The sequence below is a fragment of the Bos taurus genome, chromosome 1 (genome assembly GCF_002263795.3).
Source record: "Bos taurus isolate L1 Dominette 01449 registration number 42190680 breed Hereford chromosome 1, ARS-UCD2.0, whole genome shotgun sequence".
In the NCBI taxonomy this organism is placed as follows: Eukaryota; Metazoa; Chordata; class Mammalia; order Artiodactyla; family Bovidae; genus Bos; species Bos taurus.
In genome coordinates this window covers 36,740,349-36,756,932 of record NC_037328.1, presented here as the reverse complement: position 1 = coordinate 36,756,932, position 16,584 = coordinate 36,740,349, and the positions used below count along the sequence as shown (strand labels likewise).

The window sequence follows — 16,584 nt, the reverse complement described above, 5'->3', positions numbered from 1 at the left end:
AGCAGCAATTCTTCAGTGCTCAGCTTTCTTTATAGTCCAACTCTCACATCCATACATGACTATTGGAAAAAACAGCTTGACTAGATGGACCTTTGTTGGCAAAGTAATGTCTCTGCTGTTTAATAAGCTGTCTAGATTGGTCATAGCTTTTCTTTCAAGTTGTAAGCATCTTTTAATTTCATGGTTGCAGTCACCATCTGCAGTGATTTTGGAGCCAAAAAAAATAAAGTCAGCCACTGTTTCCACTGTTTCCCCATCTATTTGCCATGAAATGATGGGACTGGATGCCATGATCTTTGTTTTCTGAATGTTGACCTTTAAGCCAACTTTTTCAGTCTCCTCTTTCACTTTCAAGAGGCTCTTTAGTTCTTCTCTTTCTGCCATAAGGGTGGTGCCATCTGCCTATCTGAGGTTATTGATATTTCTCCCAGCAATCTTGATTCCAGCTTGTGTTTCATCCAGCCTAGCATTTCTCATGATGTACTCTACATATAAGTTAAATAAGCAGGGTGACAATATACAGCCTTGACATACTCCTTTTCCTGTTTGGAAGCAGTCTGTTGTTGCATATCCAGTTCTAACTGTTGCTTCCTGACCTGCATACAGATTTCTCAAGAGGCAGGTTGGGTGGTCTGCTATTCCCATCTCTTTCAGAATTTTCCAGTTTGTTTGTGATCCACACAGTCAAAGGCTTTGCCATAGTCAATAAAGCAAAAATAGATGTTTTTCTGGAACTCTCTTGCTTTTTCAATAATCCAACAGATGTTGGCAGTTTGATCTCTGATTCCTCTGCCTTTTCTAAAACCAGCTTGAACACCTGGAAGTTCACGGTTCACATAGTGCTGAAGCCTGCCTTGGAGAACTTTGAGCATTACTTTACTAGCGTGTGAGATGAGGGCAATTGTGTAGTAGTTTGAGCATTCTTTGGCGTTGCCTTTCTTTGGGATTGGAATGAAAACTGACCTTTTCCAGTCCTGTGGCCACTGCTGAGTTTTTCAAATTTGCTGGCATATTGAGTACAGCACTTTCACAGCATCATCTTTTAGGATTTGAAATAGCTCAACTGGAAACCCATCACTTCCACCAGCTTTGTTTGTAATGATGCTTTCTAAGGCCCACTTGACTGTGCATTCCAGGATATTTGGCTCTAGGTGATTATCATGATCATCATGATTATCTGGCACCCTTACTAGCCCAAGAAACATATCTGGTACTTGTCCTGTTTTATTTCTGGAAATTGGTGTGGTTATTGCTTTATTATGGACACTCAGTAAATGTGTTGAAAGAAAGAATCTTTCCTTTCTAAGAAGTCCTTTGAGAAATAGTCCCCTGCCATAATAAAGAGATTGTTCAGTGCATCACAGATATTATTTCTCTTGCATATTACATATTGTATATTTTTCAACAACATACATCTAAAACTTGCAGTATCAAAAATCATTGCTACTTTATTTTATCATTCTTTGTGGCAATTTTGCACTTCCCTCTTCACAGTGTTATAAATCCAAAGCATGAAAAGAGAAACTGTTTGACTATCAGGTCTAATGGGAAGCATCAAATTTCTTCAATACAGTCCAAGTTAACAAACCACTGCAGAACAATGGAAAACATCACAGCCCTCTATGGTGAATAGTTTACAGAATTAATTTTATGTTAAAATGAACAGATACACTGAGCAATCACTGTCAAAGATTTTATGATAAAATAAGAGTGTTCAAAAACCACATAAAGTTCTACTTACTCTTGTCTCATCATTTATTTAATTTCTACTGGTGTTGAATATTTAGATCATTCCTTAGCTTTTGTTAATGTTAATGATAGCTGGATTAAATATGTATGTATAACTAGTACACTGTACTACTAGTACTCACTGAGGGTAATAAAAACCAGCTGTATTGTGTTTTCACTCTCCCTCTATAACCATTTAGTGGTAAAAGTTCATGACTTTTCCAATCACTTTTATGGAAGAGCAAGTCCTATTGCAACTTAAATTGCTCTATGGATTCTCAATTCAGTAATTAAATGCATCTAGCCTCAGGTAATAATAGAAACTTTGAGTTTCATTCAAAGATAAACATTCTCTTCAGCTTTTTCAGACCTTGCCTATTATAAATGGGCCTCGTGACTTCAGGAATAGAAGGTAGTTGCCTTTTTCTTTTTTCTCCACCTCCTCCTTCTCTGAATGAATTCTGTGGAGTTCTTTGGTTCACTTGTTTGCTTCTTTGTTTTGTTCTGTTTTGTTTATTTCTCCTTTGGGGTAGAAGCAGATAAAGAACAGGTGAGGAAAATAAGACATTTTTCATGGGCTTGGCATTTTTGTAAACTAACTTGTTACTTTCAAGACCTGGTGGATATTTGAAGGCTACACTTTTGTGAATATTTTTCTAAACTTACCAGAGACCACCACTGAGAAATCTCCACTGCATTTTGCATAATATGTCTTCCTATTGTTTCTTATTTATTATGTACTCCTTTGAATATGGCCAATACCCCTCCAGCTTCCAAAAGGTGAGATCTCAGTACTTGTTGAGGATGTAGTACTGGATAAGATCCAGTATCACCCTTAACAGTTTATTTCTCATGGCCCATTTATGGATCACAGCAATTAATTATTTTACCACTTCTTTATTTGATTACTACTGATTGTAAATATATAGTTTAAACATTTGTTTTTGATTTGTGATTGTTTTTCAGAGAATTTTTATCATGTTCTTGCCAAGTTTTCTATTGGAATAATATTGTTTACCTATTTCGGGCAGTCTAAAAATCATGAGAATATTCATTTTACACCTATCATATACACTGCAAATATTTAGAGTTTGTCCTATAGTCCCCTTGAAAAGTTATACTGCCTTACTACATCCTATAAGAGTGCCCTATGTCTCTATTATCTCCATAGAAAACTTCATGACACTCAATGTTGACATACCAAGTTCTGACAGTGTAACTAATCTTGCTCCTCAAAGGATCAGCCCTGTATGGCCAAATAAAATGAATAAAGCTTTCTTATATCCAGAAATCTCAAAATGATAATACCATTTACAACAGTAATGATAGTAATTACAATTTTTTATTGTGTTATGCTAATAGTTTTATATTCTATTTTTCATTTGAGCCTCAAAACAACCCTGTGAAACATTATTATCCCTATTTTACAACATGATAAAAAGCTATGCTTTAGAGATTGGATAAAGTTCCCAGGGTACAGTAGGTTGAAAAATGGTCCCTCAAAGATGTTCACATCCTAATCCCCAGAAAATGTAAATATGTTTCTTTACATCACAAAGGGACTTTATAGGTATGATTAAGTTAAGGATTGTTAAATGGGAAGATAATCCTGAATTAGGTTTCTCTGGTGGCTCAGTGGTACAGAATCTTCCTGCCAAGCAGGAGTTGCAGATTCAATCCCTGGGTCAGGAAGATCCCCTGGAGAAGGAAATGCAATTCACTCCAGTATTCTTGCCTGGAAAATCCCATGGACAGAGAAGCCTGGGTAACAGTCCATGGAGTTGCAAAAGAGTCAGACACAATTTAGAGACAAAACAAAAAATCCCAAATTACCCAATTAGAAATAATGTAATCACAAAGATCCTTATAACAGGGGAAGAAAAGGATCAGAATCATAGAAGATGTGATGACAGAAGCAGAGATTTGAAGATGCTGTGCTGTTGTCCTTGAAAATGAAGGAAGAGGCCATGAACCAAGGAATGAGGTGAATTCTGCCAGCTGGAAATAGCAAAGAAATAGATTTTCTCCCAGAACTTCTATAAAGTATTACAACTTTGCAGATCCCTTTCAGATTTTTGACCTCAAGAATGTCAAATAATAGATTATTGTTGTTTCAAGCCACAAATTATGACAATTTATTACAGCAGCAATAGGAAACTAATACTCAAGGCCACAGGACTGGTAAGTACTGAAGCAGTAGCCCTAACTCTTCTCTGTTTGATTTTCAAATTCCTGATTTTCTATCTTATATGGCCAGCCTATCTTTACAAGTCCAACTGAATCAATGACAATCATATCAAAATCTTAATTTCAATATTTTAAAATATTTTCTTTTAAAAATATGTATCTTAGAATCCAGCTAAAATGTTTCTTCTTGAAATGCTAACTTCAGTTTCTTGAATTTATTCTGAATTTACTAATGTTTTAGTTGGAATCCTGCCCCCAGCCCCCAGCCCTCCACACAATTTCATCAGCACCCAACTCAAAATGCTACTTTCCCTATGAATGCAGTCCTGGATTTTTTTAGTATCTGTAACTCCCAGTTGCACTGTGTACCCGTTTTACAATCTTTTATCATACTATACCATGTTTTATGGTTATTTATATCTGCCTTCTCGCTCTACTAGACTGAGAGTTGAGTAAGTCTGTGGATGATACTTGCCTCTTTTTTTATAACCATGAGTTCCTAGCCTAGGATATGTCTCCAGGTAGGTGATCAGTAAAAGTATGTTGAACTGAACTATGGCTGCTTAGAACTGTGTCTTTATAAAGCCAGCTCTCACCCATTTAATAACTTCTAGGTCTGCCACGGGGATTTAATAAATATGGTGCAAGCCCCAAAAATGCACTTTTGGGTCAAATATATTGAGTTCAATCCTCTTCTCCACAAATATTGCTGAAATGAGCCTGGATTCCATCCCAGTTTCTGTCAAGGAGAACTTTATAGGCCACTCCTGGCTCTGGCTGAGGCCTTTATCCTGGGGACTCAAAGGCCATTACAGCTGCAAATACTTCAAATCATAACAGAAAAGGAGGTTATATTACTAAATTATGTGAACTTTTTCAAATTCAACACATCAATCATTCTCTTTAAAACTGTAAATTCCCTATACAGTACAATGCATTTCTCAAGTAAAGAAAAACTATTTTATAACTTGCCGGTTAACATTAGAAAATGTATGACTATTTGTAGAATGTCCTATCTAGTCTCCCTACATTATTAGTTTCTGATGGGAAATGACTCGTTAGCAGAGAACATTTTTCTTAGTTGCTATAGGCACTCCTCTGACTCTTCTCAAGGTAGACATCTATACTGGGTTATTTTGGACTTTTATTTGAATTCTTCTGAGAGGGAATACATAAAACTCTAGATCAATGATATCTGTTTTAATTGTCTTATACTTTAACTTGTAGTTTCCTGATACTGCTTTAGTGGTTGCTGAAAAAGTCTTAAATGTGTATGTTCCTCCCAGGATGTTGGAAAGTTTACAGCTAGATAGAGTAGATACAATTTTCTGTATGTACTTACCCTGACAAATGTCCTTGTCAGCTGAAGAACTCCAAAAATGTAGCTAGATCAGCATAGAAGTTTTAGAATGCTGGAAGGGTTCTGTCATGTTAAAAATTTTCTATTTTAGTGCCTCAGGTAATTATTTAAAGGCATTTTTTTTTAATGCTTCAAATATCCTGTGTCAATCTTTGCCATCCTTGGTCACTGGTAGATTCATTTCTTAAGTCTTCCAACTGGAGTGTCTTTGGTAGACCATTTACAGAATGATATTTTGAGAAAACAGATCTTAAAAGCTCACTTTTCCCAAAAGGTAACTTTAGGAAAGATTTCTCCTCCTTCACAATCTCAAGATTTTCCAATGAAAGTAATGGTTGTTGCTTTGGAGTTTATGGCATTAAGCAATTGGAGATTATTCCTAAAATCATTATTTTCAGAATGTGGATGAATTTTTATGGGGGAAGAGAATGGAAAAGAGGTCAAACATATTTTGAAGCCTCAGGAAATTTGTTGTAGATATTGTTGTTGGTCAGTTTATTTTCAAATGTCTGTGCTCACACATTCAGAATATACTGCTTCTACCACTATTTGTAAAATCATTCTAATGTATTCAGAAAGCGAGTATGTAGAGTCAGACAAACTTGGCTTTAATTCTCATCTATATTTTTAATGAAATGTGTCAACTTCCTTGTCTGTTAAAAAATAAAACATTTACCTGGTATTGTGAGAATCACAAGTGATATTTTACCTACACTTCCTGATGTGTAATGAGCATTTCACAAAGTTTTTCTTATTCCCTGCTTACATTTATAAAGAGAAATATTAAATTGTTTTTCATTATCATTTGGGAATTACACATCTGAAGTAAGGATCCTCACCTCATGCTTGACTGGCAAAAAGAAGTCTAAGTTTTAATTAGATGAAAGGTTTGAATACTGGAAAACATTTTTTCACTAATTTTTAAATTGTAGTTTGGGGTGTATTACAGGATTTTGGAAGTAATGTTTCAAATGGGAACATTAAAGGAATAAGGACAAAGGACAAGAAAGAATAGCTGAAAAAGATTAAGGAAGAGAGAAAATTTAAAGGGGAGTTTCAAGAATATGTGCAGTATATCGACAATCTTAATTTCCCCAACTTCAATAAAATCTGTATTCTTTTTCAATGGTTTTTATTTGAATTTGTATGTGTGCATATATGTGCATTTTGCTTGCTTGCATGTGTACTCATTGGTGTCTGACTCTTGGTGATCCCATGGACTGTGTAGTCCACCAGGCTCCTCTTCCCTTAAAATTTTCCAGCAAGAATACTTGAATGTGTTTCCATTTCCTACCCCAGGGGATCATTCTGACCCAGGGATTGATCCCACATCTCTCGAGACTCCCGCATTGGCAGGCACGCTCTTTATCACTAGCGCCACCTGGAAAGCCCCGTATATGTGTAGGCCATGTGCAACTGTACCTGTTTTCTTTGCTGTAATAAAATACTATGATAAGATCTAGTTTAAGCTAGGTAAGATCTAGTTTAAAACTCAACATTCAAAAAATGAAGATCATGGCACAGGTCCCATCACTTCATGGCAAATAGATGGGGAAACAATGGAAACAGTGACAGAATTTATTTTCTTGGGCTCCAAAATCACTGAAGATGGTGACTGCAGCCATGAAATTAAAAGATGCTTACTCCTTGGAAGAAAAGCTGTGACAAACTTAGACAGCATATTAAAAAGCAGAGATATTACTTTGCCAACAAAAGTCCGTATAGTCAAAGCTATGTATTTTTCAGTAATCATGTATGAATGTGAGAGCTGGACCCTAAAGAAGGCTGAGCAGCGAAGAATTGATGCTTTTGAGCTGTGGTGTTGAAGACTCTTGAGAGTCCCTTGGACTCCAAGGAGTTCAAACCAGTCAATCCTAGAGGAAATCCATCCCGATTATTCATGGGAAGGACTGATGCTGAGGCTAAAGCTCCAAAATTTTGGCCACCTGATGCAGAGAGCTGACTCATTAGAAAAGACCCTGATGCTGGGAAAGATTGAAGGCAGGAGGAGAAGGGGACGACAGAAGAGGAGATGGTTGGATGGCATTACCGACATCAGACTCAACAGATTTGATGTCGGCATTACCGACATCATTACTCAACAGACTTGAGTTTGAGCAAGCTCCAGGAGATGGTGAAGGACAGGAAAGACTGGCATGCTTCAGTCCATGGGGTCTAAAGAGTTGGACGTGACTGAGCGACTGAACAACAACAACAAAAAATCTGGTGTATTGAAAGTTGAGACACCCAATCCTATTCAGGTTGTCCTTCTTGGACCCACCTAAAACATTACTATATATTCATAGTTTAATCATTTTCAATGTGATATTATTAAAATGAAACAAAGAGGGATAAAGAGAGAGACACAATTAATTTGGTGATCTACTTTTTATGAAATGTAACTCAATTTATATGCTAACTAAACTCATGAAGAAAAACTATCCATTGAAGTAGAAATGTCACCTTATGTAGGAAGCCTTCAGTGGACAAACCCAGGTAGAATAAATGTGCTCTCCCATCTGCATTTAAACCATCAGGATATGAACAAATATCCTGTAACAGAGGCTTTCATATTGTGAATTTCCTCAATGCAGAGACTGTCTTGCTCATTTTTATATGTTTAGCTCAATGAATATTTGTAAAATTATTTGCCTTAACAAAGGTTTAGTTTATGAAATAGAATACCAATTTTTCACATAAAATAGAATTTTTTAACATTCCTTTCTAGTTCCTGGAATGATTATACTTGCAAACTGTGGCATCTTTTTCTTACTATAAAAGTATATGCTGAGCATGCAATCCAGGCAAAGGGATTTGCGTGGTCTTGAGAGATTATTTCATTCAGGCTGTGGTAGAGCTTGGAAAATCATTTGCTTTTCTATAGAATACAGATTTCTAATGGTTTAAGTGCTGATGCCTTTCAAATAATGCCTTGTTCTCATTTCAATAGTACTAAAAAATACTGATTTTTTACTTTATTTTCCCCAAATTCCATACAGAATGCCACGATCCATATTTCTCTAAATAAATTAATATTAATTAAATGGCAAACTTCTTAATTTCCAACAAAGGTGCAAACCTTTTCTCCGTGTGGGTTACCTCTATAAATTATTTAATTTTTTTACTATGAATTTATTCCTGTACTGGACATCCCAGGTGGTGTAGTGGTAAAGAATCCACCTGAACACACAGGAGATGCAAGAGACGTGGGTTCGATCCCTGGGTCAGGAAGATCCCCTGGAAAAGGGCATGGCAACCCACTCCAGTATTCTTGTCTGGAAAATTCCCTGGACAGAGGAGCCTGGCAGGCTACAGTCTATGGAGTCACAAGACATGACTGAGAGACCAAGAATTCACGCATTCTTATACTAAAAGGATGAAATTTTACCATCTGATACTCAAGACTCTTGGAGTACATGCTTCTTGGAGTCTACTGATGCTTGCCTAATCATGAAGATAGCAACGCATGAAAAGCAAAGTTTTAGACTGCAATATTCTAGATTAGTAAAAGAAATTATTAAGAAATCAATCTCTTTCTTCTGTGTGTGTAAGATGTATGTGTGTGCCCTTAAAAATGTGTGTTACACAGAAATCCCTTGCATTCCTATACACTAATAATGAGAAAACAGAAAGAGAAATTAAGGAAACAATTCCATTCACCATTGCAACGGAAAGAATAAAATACTTAGGAATATATCTACCTAAAGAAACTAAAGACCTATATATAGAAAACTATAAAACACTGGTGACAGAAATCAAAGAGGACACTAATAGATGGAGAAATATACCATGTTCATGGATTGGAAGAATCAATATAGTGAAAATGAGTATACTACCCAAAGCAATTTATAGATTCAACGCAATCCCTATTGAGCTACCAACAGTATTCTTCACAGAGCTAGAACAAATAATTTCACAATTTGTATGGAAATACAAAAAACCTCGAATAGCCAAAGCGATCTTGAGAAAGAAGAATGGAACTGGAGGAATCAACCTACCTGACTTCAGGCTCTACTACAAAGCCACAGTTATCAAGACAGTATGGTACTGGCACAAAGACAGAAATATAGATCAATGGAACAAAATAGAAAGCCCAGAGATAAATCCACACACATATGGACACCTTATCTTTGACAAAGGAGGCAAGAATATACAATGGATTAAAGACAATCTCTTTAACAAGTGGTGCTGGGAAATCTGGTCAACCACTTGTAAAAGAATGAAACTAGACCACTTTCTAACACCATACACAAAAATAAACTCAAAATGGATTAAAGATCTCAACGTAAGACCAGAAACTATAAAACTCCTAGAGGAGAACATAGGCAAAACACTCTCTGACATACATCACAGCAGGATCCTCTATGACCCCCCTCCCAGAATATTGGAAATAAAAGCAAAAATAAACAAATGGGACCTAATTAACCTTAAAAGCTTCTGCACATCAAAGGAAACTATTAGCAAGGTGAAAAGACAGCCTTCAGAATGGGAGAAAATAATAGCAAATGAAGCAACTGACAAACAACTAATCTCAAAAATATACAAGCAACTCCTACAGCTCAACTCCAGAAAAATAAATGACCCAATCAAAAAATGGGCCAAAGAACTAAATAGACATTTCTCCAAAGAAGACATACAGATGGCTAACAAACACATGAAAAGATGCTCAACATCACTCATTATCAGAGAAATGCAAATCAAAACCACTATGAGGTACCATTTCATGCCAGTCAGAATGGCTGCAATCCAAAAGTCTACAAATAATAAATGCTGGAGAGGGTGTGGAGAAAAGGGAACCCTCTTACACTGTTGGTGGGAATGAAAACTAGTACAGCCACTATGGAGAACAGTGTGGAGATTCCTTAAAAAACTGGAAATAGAACTGCCTTATGATCCAGCAATCCCACTGCTGGGCATACACACTGAGGAAACCAGAAGGGAAAGAGACACGTGTACCCCAATGTTCATCGCAGCACTGTTTATAATAGCCAGGACATGGAAGCAACCTAGATGTCCATCAGCAGATGACTGGATAAGAAAGCTGTGGTACATATACACAATGGAGTATTACTCAGCCATTAAAAAGAATACATTTGAATCAGTTCTAATGAGGTGGATGAAACTGGAGCCTATTATACAGAGTGAAGTAAGCCAGAAGGAAAAACATAAATACAGTATACTAACGCATATATATGGAATTTAGAAAGATGGTAACAATAACCCGGTGTATGAGACAGCAAAAGAGACAGTGATGTATAGAACAGTCTTATGGACTCTGTGGGAGAGGGAGAGGGTGGGGAGATTTGGGAGAATGGCATTGAAACATGTAAAATATCATGTATGAAACGAGTTGCCAGTCCAGGTTCGATGCACGATACTGGATGCTTGGGGCTAGTGCACTGGGACGACCCAGAGGGATGGTATGGGGAGGGAGGAGGGAGGAGGGTTCAGGATGGGGAACGCATGTATACCTGTGGCGGATTCATTTCGATATTTGGCAAAACTAATACAATTATGTAAAGTTTAAAAAATAAAATTAAATTAAAAAAAAATGTGTGTTAAAAATCAGGCAGTGAAATAATCATTTTTATGTATTAAAAAAAATGAATGAATTTACTAGTTATTTTAGTTTCATGTAAGTTTAAATTAACAGGAAATAAAATTTGGGATACCTACTTGGTTAATTTCCATATTCATGTTAGATCTTGGTCTTATGCCTTCCAGCACTTTTTTAAAACATCTGTAACTAGTGAATTAGGACAAAATAGTGAAACACAGCATCTTAATGGAACTATGGAGGTTTGGATTTCCTAATGGAAAACTGGAAAATATGTTTTTTCATACTTAGTGAACTCTCTTTCATTTGGCAGAATATTATACTTTAGGCCATAAATGAAAGAAATTAAATACTGCATCAGCAAATAGTGACAGGGAAAAAACATACAGACATAAACATATTCTTAAAAGGAAACTTTTGGGTGGCCTGAGCAAAAAAAACCTCAATTAAAACCAAATGTTTAATGTGTACCCAAACAATAAAACTTACCTGTCAAAGTTAATCCCATGCTTAGCTATTTAAGAACTCCAAGTCTGACAAACAAAGCAAAACAAAATAAAACAAAACCTATTAATTCCAACTTCAAATCATGTGATAGTAAACTATTAAGCCTTTTTACCATTGTAAGATTCAGTCATTTCTATAACAGCAGCATCATTTATATCTTTAGTTGATTACTACAAACATTTATTGCATTTCTATTGTATGCCTTTACTACGAGAAGCACAAGAACCTGCTAACCTACTAAGTCGTTTCAGTCGTGTCCGACTCTGTGCGACCCCAGAGACGGCAGCCCACCAGGCTCCCCCGTCCCCGGGATTCTCCAGGCAAGAACACTGGAGTGGGTTGCCATTTCCTTCTCCAAAAACAAAGATACTTAAATCCCAGTTTTTTCATTTAGAGTCACAATCAAGCAGGGTAGGTGGGGGTGGGACTGCAAGTTACTTTCATTTTTAAATCAATGAGATTGATTGTAGTTTCTAAAAGCAGTGTTTTTTGTTTATTGTTTGTTTTTTTCTTTTTCTTATGCTTTTCGGGTTTTAATAAGATGTGGAAGAGACTATTTAATGAGTAAATTACTTGAAAATGAAATTACTCTCACAGCCAGCGAGTCTTAGATTGTGCTTACATGCATGAGCGAACAGAGCAGATCTGTCACCTAACAAAGTCACATTTACCTCTTTTCTAGAAGCACACTCTTAGCAAGAATAAACCACGTAGATGAGGAGACACCTACCCCATTGTTTATGCAGATTTCCAAGTTTTGTCTTCAAATCATACCCAAACCATGACTGTCCTCAAATTAAAGCTGAAAATCAAACTGCTGGAACTAAGCTGTAAAGGATCTCCGTATCTCGATATTTTGTATTCAAAATCTTTATCTCTGAGAAAGACATTATATTTCTTTTTTTAAAACTACCTTAACAGCAGCTACATTCCAATCGACTTGGTGAGATGAATGCTATTTACACTTCAGTTTGCACCTTTTTGAAAATGCTCATAAGGGAATAAATCTACACTTTCCAGAATAATTGTGCATACGGAAGTCTGGGGTTGCTAAGAAGAGGTGTTAGACACGTATGGGAATGTATTAGTTACAGTCACACCTAAACCTCAATGATTTCCAAAGTGATAGAGCTAAAGGGTACAAGCGAGCTGAGAGAATTGGCCAGGATTAATTATACTTGACTTTTGTTCATTATAGACAGCAAAAACTTTATAACTTCTATTGGTGGGACATTTGGTTGTAAAGCTATGTGGGAACAGATACAATAGATATCACGCAATTATTTATTAAAAATATTTGACTTGCTTCTTTATACAAAGGAATGTATGAGTTACAATGTCCTGGCATTAAAATAGCACGAGTTTATACATAATTAGATTGTCTATATTTATCAAGAAGTTGATGTGATTCCTCAAATTTTGTGGCAATCACATAGCTATGCCATTTGCTTTCTTATAGTGATTTGCAGCAGTCTTCAAACAATACCAAAAAAAAAAATGAAAGTGATAAAATGACTATGTACTACTCAAAACTAGGCATGCAGGGAGATGGAATGTAAGAGACTGAATGAGTAGAATACAGATTAGGCATGGGTAGAAGTAGCCTTAAAGAACAAAGGAAAGCTAGCTGATATCTGGATTCCTTTAGCAGCTGCTGATGCTGTTAAATCACTTCAGCTATGTCCGACTCTTAGTGACTTTATGGACTGGAGCCCACCAGGCTCCTCTGTCATTGGAATTTTCCAGGCAAGAATACTGGAGTGGGTTGCCATGCCCTCCTCCAAGGGATCTTCCCAACCCAGGACTGATCTCCTTTAGGATGGAGTGGTTGGATCTCCTTGCAGTCCAAGGGACTCTCAAGAGTCTTCTCCAACACCACAGTTCAAAAGCATCAATTCTTCAGCACTCAGCTGTTCACAGTCCAACTCTCACATCCATATATGACCACTGGAAAAACCATAGCGTTGACTAGATGGACCTTTGTTGGCAAAGTAATGTCTCTGCTTTTTAATATGCTATCTAGGTTGATCATAACTTTCCTTCCAAGGAATAAATGTCTTTTAATTTCATTGTTCCAATCACCATCTGCAGTAATTTTGGAGCCCCCAAAAATAAAGTCTGACACTGTTTCCACTGTTTCCCCATCTATTTGCCATGAAGTGATGGGACCGGATGCCATGATCTTTGTTTTCCGAATGTTGAACTTTAAGCCAACTTTTTCACTCTCCTCTTTCACTTTCATCAAGAGGCTCTTTAGTTCCTCTTCACTTCTTGCCATAAGGGTGGTGTCATCTGCATATCTGAGGTTATTGATATTTCTCCCGGCAATCTTGATTCCAGCTTGTGTTTCATCCAGCCCAGCGTTTCTCATGATGTACTCTGCATAGAAGTTAAATAAGCAGGGTGACAATATACAGCCTTGACATACTCCTTTTCTGATTTAGAACCAGTCTAGATATGGTAATACCAGACCATCTTACCTGTCTCCTGAGAAACCTGTATGCAGGTCAAGAAGCAATAGTTAGAACCCTGTATGGAACAAGTGATTGGTTCAAGTTGAGATAGAAGTACAACAGGGCTGTCTTCTGTCACCCTCTTGGTTAACCTGTATGCTGAGCACACCATGAGAAATGCCAGGATGGATGAGTTACAAGCTGGAATCAGGATAGGTGGGAGAAACATCAACAACCTTAGATATGTGAATGATACCACTCTAATGGCAGAGAGTGAATAGAAACTAAAGAGCCTCTTGATGAGGGTGAAGGAGGACAGTGAAAGAGCCAGCTTAAAACTCTATATTAAAAAAAAACAAAAACAAGATCTTGGCATCCAGTCCCATTACCTCATGGCAAATAGAAGGGGAAAAGGTGGAAGTAGTGACAGATTTCCTCTTCTTGGACTCTAAAATCACTGCAGATGGTGACTGCAGCTGTGAAATCAGGAGATGATTGCTTCTTTGCATAAAAGTGATGACAAACCTAGACATATTGTTGAAAAGCAGAGATATTACTCTGCCAATAAAGGTCTGTATAGTCAAGGTTATTGTATTCTCAGTGGTCATGTACAATTGTAAGAGCTGGACCATAAAGAAGGCAGAATGGCAAAGAACTGATACCTTTAAACTGTGGTGATGGAGAAGACTCCCAAGAGTCCCTTGGACAGCAAGGAGATCAAACCAGTCAATCTTACGGGAAATCAACCTTGAATACTCATTGGAAGGACTGATGCTGAAGCTGAAACTCCAGTAGTTTGGTCATCTGATGTGAAAAGCCAACTCATTGGAAAAGTCCCTGATACTGGAAAAGTTTGCAGCAGAAGAAGAGGGCATCAGAGGATAAGACTGCTGGATGGCATCACTGATGCAATGGACATGAACCTGGGCAAACTTCAGGAGACGATGAGGGACAGAGATGCCAAGCATGCTGTAGTCCACCGGGTCCCAAAGAGTCAGACATGACTGGGTGACTGAACAACAACAAAAGCATCTTCAGGGTCATCATTTCTAAACTAGTGAAGTTAATACCTGCTCCATTAAGTTGTCTTAAAGAACTAAGATAATGAAATTCATGTATAGGAGGAACCAACATAAGAGATTGATAAGGGGTGGCGAGAATACAGGGGAGACAACCAAGATATAATGCTGTTACCAAAAAAAAAAAAAAAGGGTGTCCTACAATGAGTACATAATCAGCAAGGGAGTAGCTTATTGTGGAATGAAATGACACTGAATGCCATAGAAACTGAAAAGTATCTGTAGGATTTGGTAATAGATGAGTGAAAATGCCACAGTGTACAGTCCTCCCTGTATTGGCAGGCGATTGGTGTTAGGATCCCTTGCAGATACCAGGAACTACAGATGTGTAAGTTCCTCATATAAAATAGTTTAGCACAGTGAATACAGTCAGCCCTTCTTATCCGTGAGTTTTCTTTCCGCAGATGTGGAGGGCAGACAGTAAATGTTCTCCTGTAAATAAGGGCTAAAAGAGGAGGAGCAATGGTTCCATCCTGGAATGGAGAAGACAGAGAAATGGGGCCAAAAGGGAGAAATGCTGGTCAGAGAAGAGGAGTGGCTAAGGGGCAGATGAAAATATAGAAGTATGATCAATAAGAATGGCATGTAACCCCCACATTCATTTTATCTTTCTAGCCTGAAAGGTCCATTAAAATATATCAACCTTTTATGAGACATTAACCCTCTTAAATAATCTAAAACACAGTGTTAGTAATTATCATATGAAATACTTATAGATTTCCCTTATGTGAGCTTTAGAGATATGGAACCCACATCAACACAGTATGCTTGGACAATAGCTTTTAGCACTGTATATTTGCCAGATTCATTTTAGGATTCACTGTACAGCCTAAACTTATATTTCCACATTCACACAATTTTTTTTTCAGTGAGTAATGGAAATAGTGATAGGCAGTAAAGCAATACATTTGAGGTAATATTGATTAGAAAACAGTTAATTTCTATTTATACTTGTTAATAATACCAGTAAACTAAAAATTATGTGACAGCAAATAAAATAATTATGATTAACATGACATTTATGTTGTGATTGGTCTATTAATTTCTCTATGCTTTTAAGAGAAAAAGATTCTTAAGTTGGGGTTCAAACATGGTCAAATCGAAATAGGGTTGATTATAATAGCAAACAGTACATCAGGGAAAACTATAATGACATTCAGAATTCATGCAGCAGGAAGTGATTTTGAACACAGTCCTGCTTGAAGAAGTATGTGAAGTTATCTTTAAGAGAAAATTGAAAATATCTGTCTCAAACTCTTTCTTATGAAGCCTTCATGATAATCCACCTGTGTAGCATCCTTTGAATTCAGGAGAAGTTCCAAAGGAAGAATTGTGGCTTGGTGGAAAGGAAGGAACTCAGCCCATTATGAGTAAACTCCAAGCAGTGTTCTAAAAATGAATGCACAAAGAAACTTCCAAAGTACCTACTATATGCCTTAGGGATAAAAGAATAGAGACTGCCAAGTTTTAAAATCCGTTTCTAAGAGGTTTCTAGCTTTGCAGAATACTTGAAGTTTAACAAATGCGACATCTTCGTTTAATAGGGGAAAAATAAAGGAACTCTCTCACAAGGATTTTGGATAGCTCTTATAAAACTATATTTTCATGATCTAATTTTAAATGGATTAGAAACATGCAGATGAAATTTCTCTAGAAAGAAGCTACTTAGGAATTGAGAGTAGGTTGCTGAGCCAGTGATAGCTTGGCCCTGGA

At 36.9% G+C, this 16,584-nt stretch overlaps 1 long non-coding RNA gene across 1 annotated transcript; it reads right to left on the bottom strand.

Annotated features, from left to right (window-relative positions):
• Positions 1-2,058: 2,058 nt before the first annotated feature.
• Positions 2,059-16,227, bottom strand: LOC132345464 (uncharacterized). The gene is made up of 3 exons (XR_009494801.1): positions 16,158-16,227; positions 11,322-11,365; positions 2,059-2,250 (listed from the first exon to the last, which is right to left on the bottom strand). It is a non-coding gene; the product is annotated as an uncharacterized lncRNA (long non-coding RNA).
• Between the last annotated feature and the right edge of the window lie 357 nt (positions 16,228-16,584).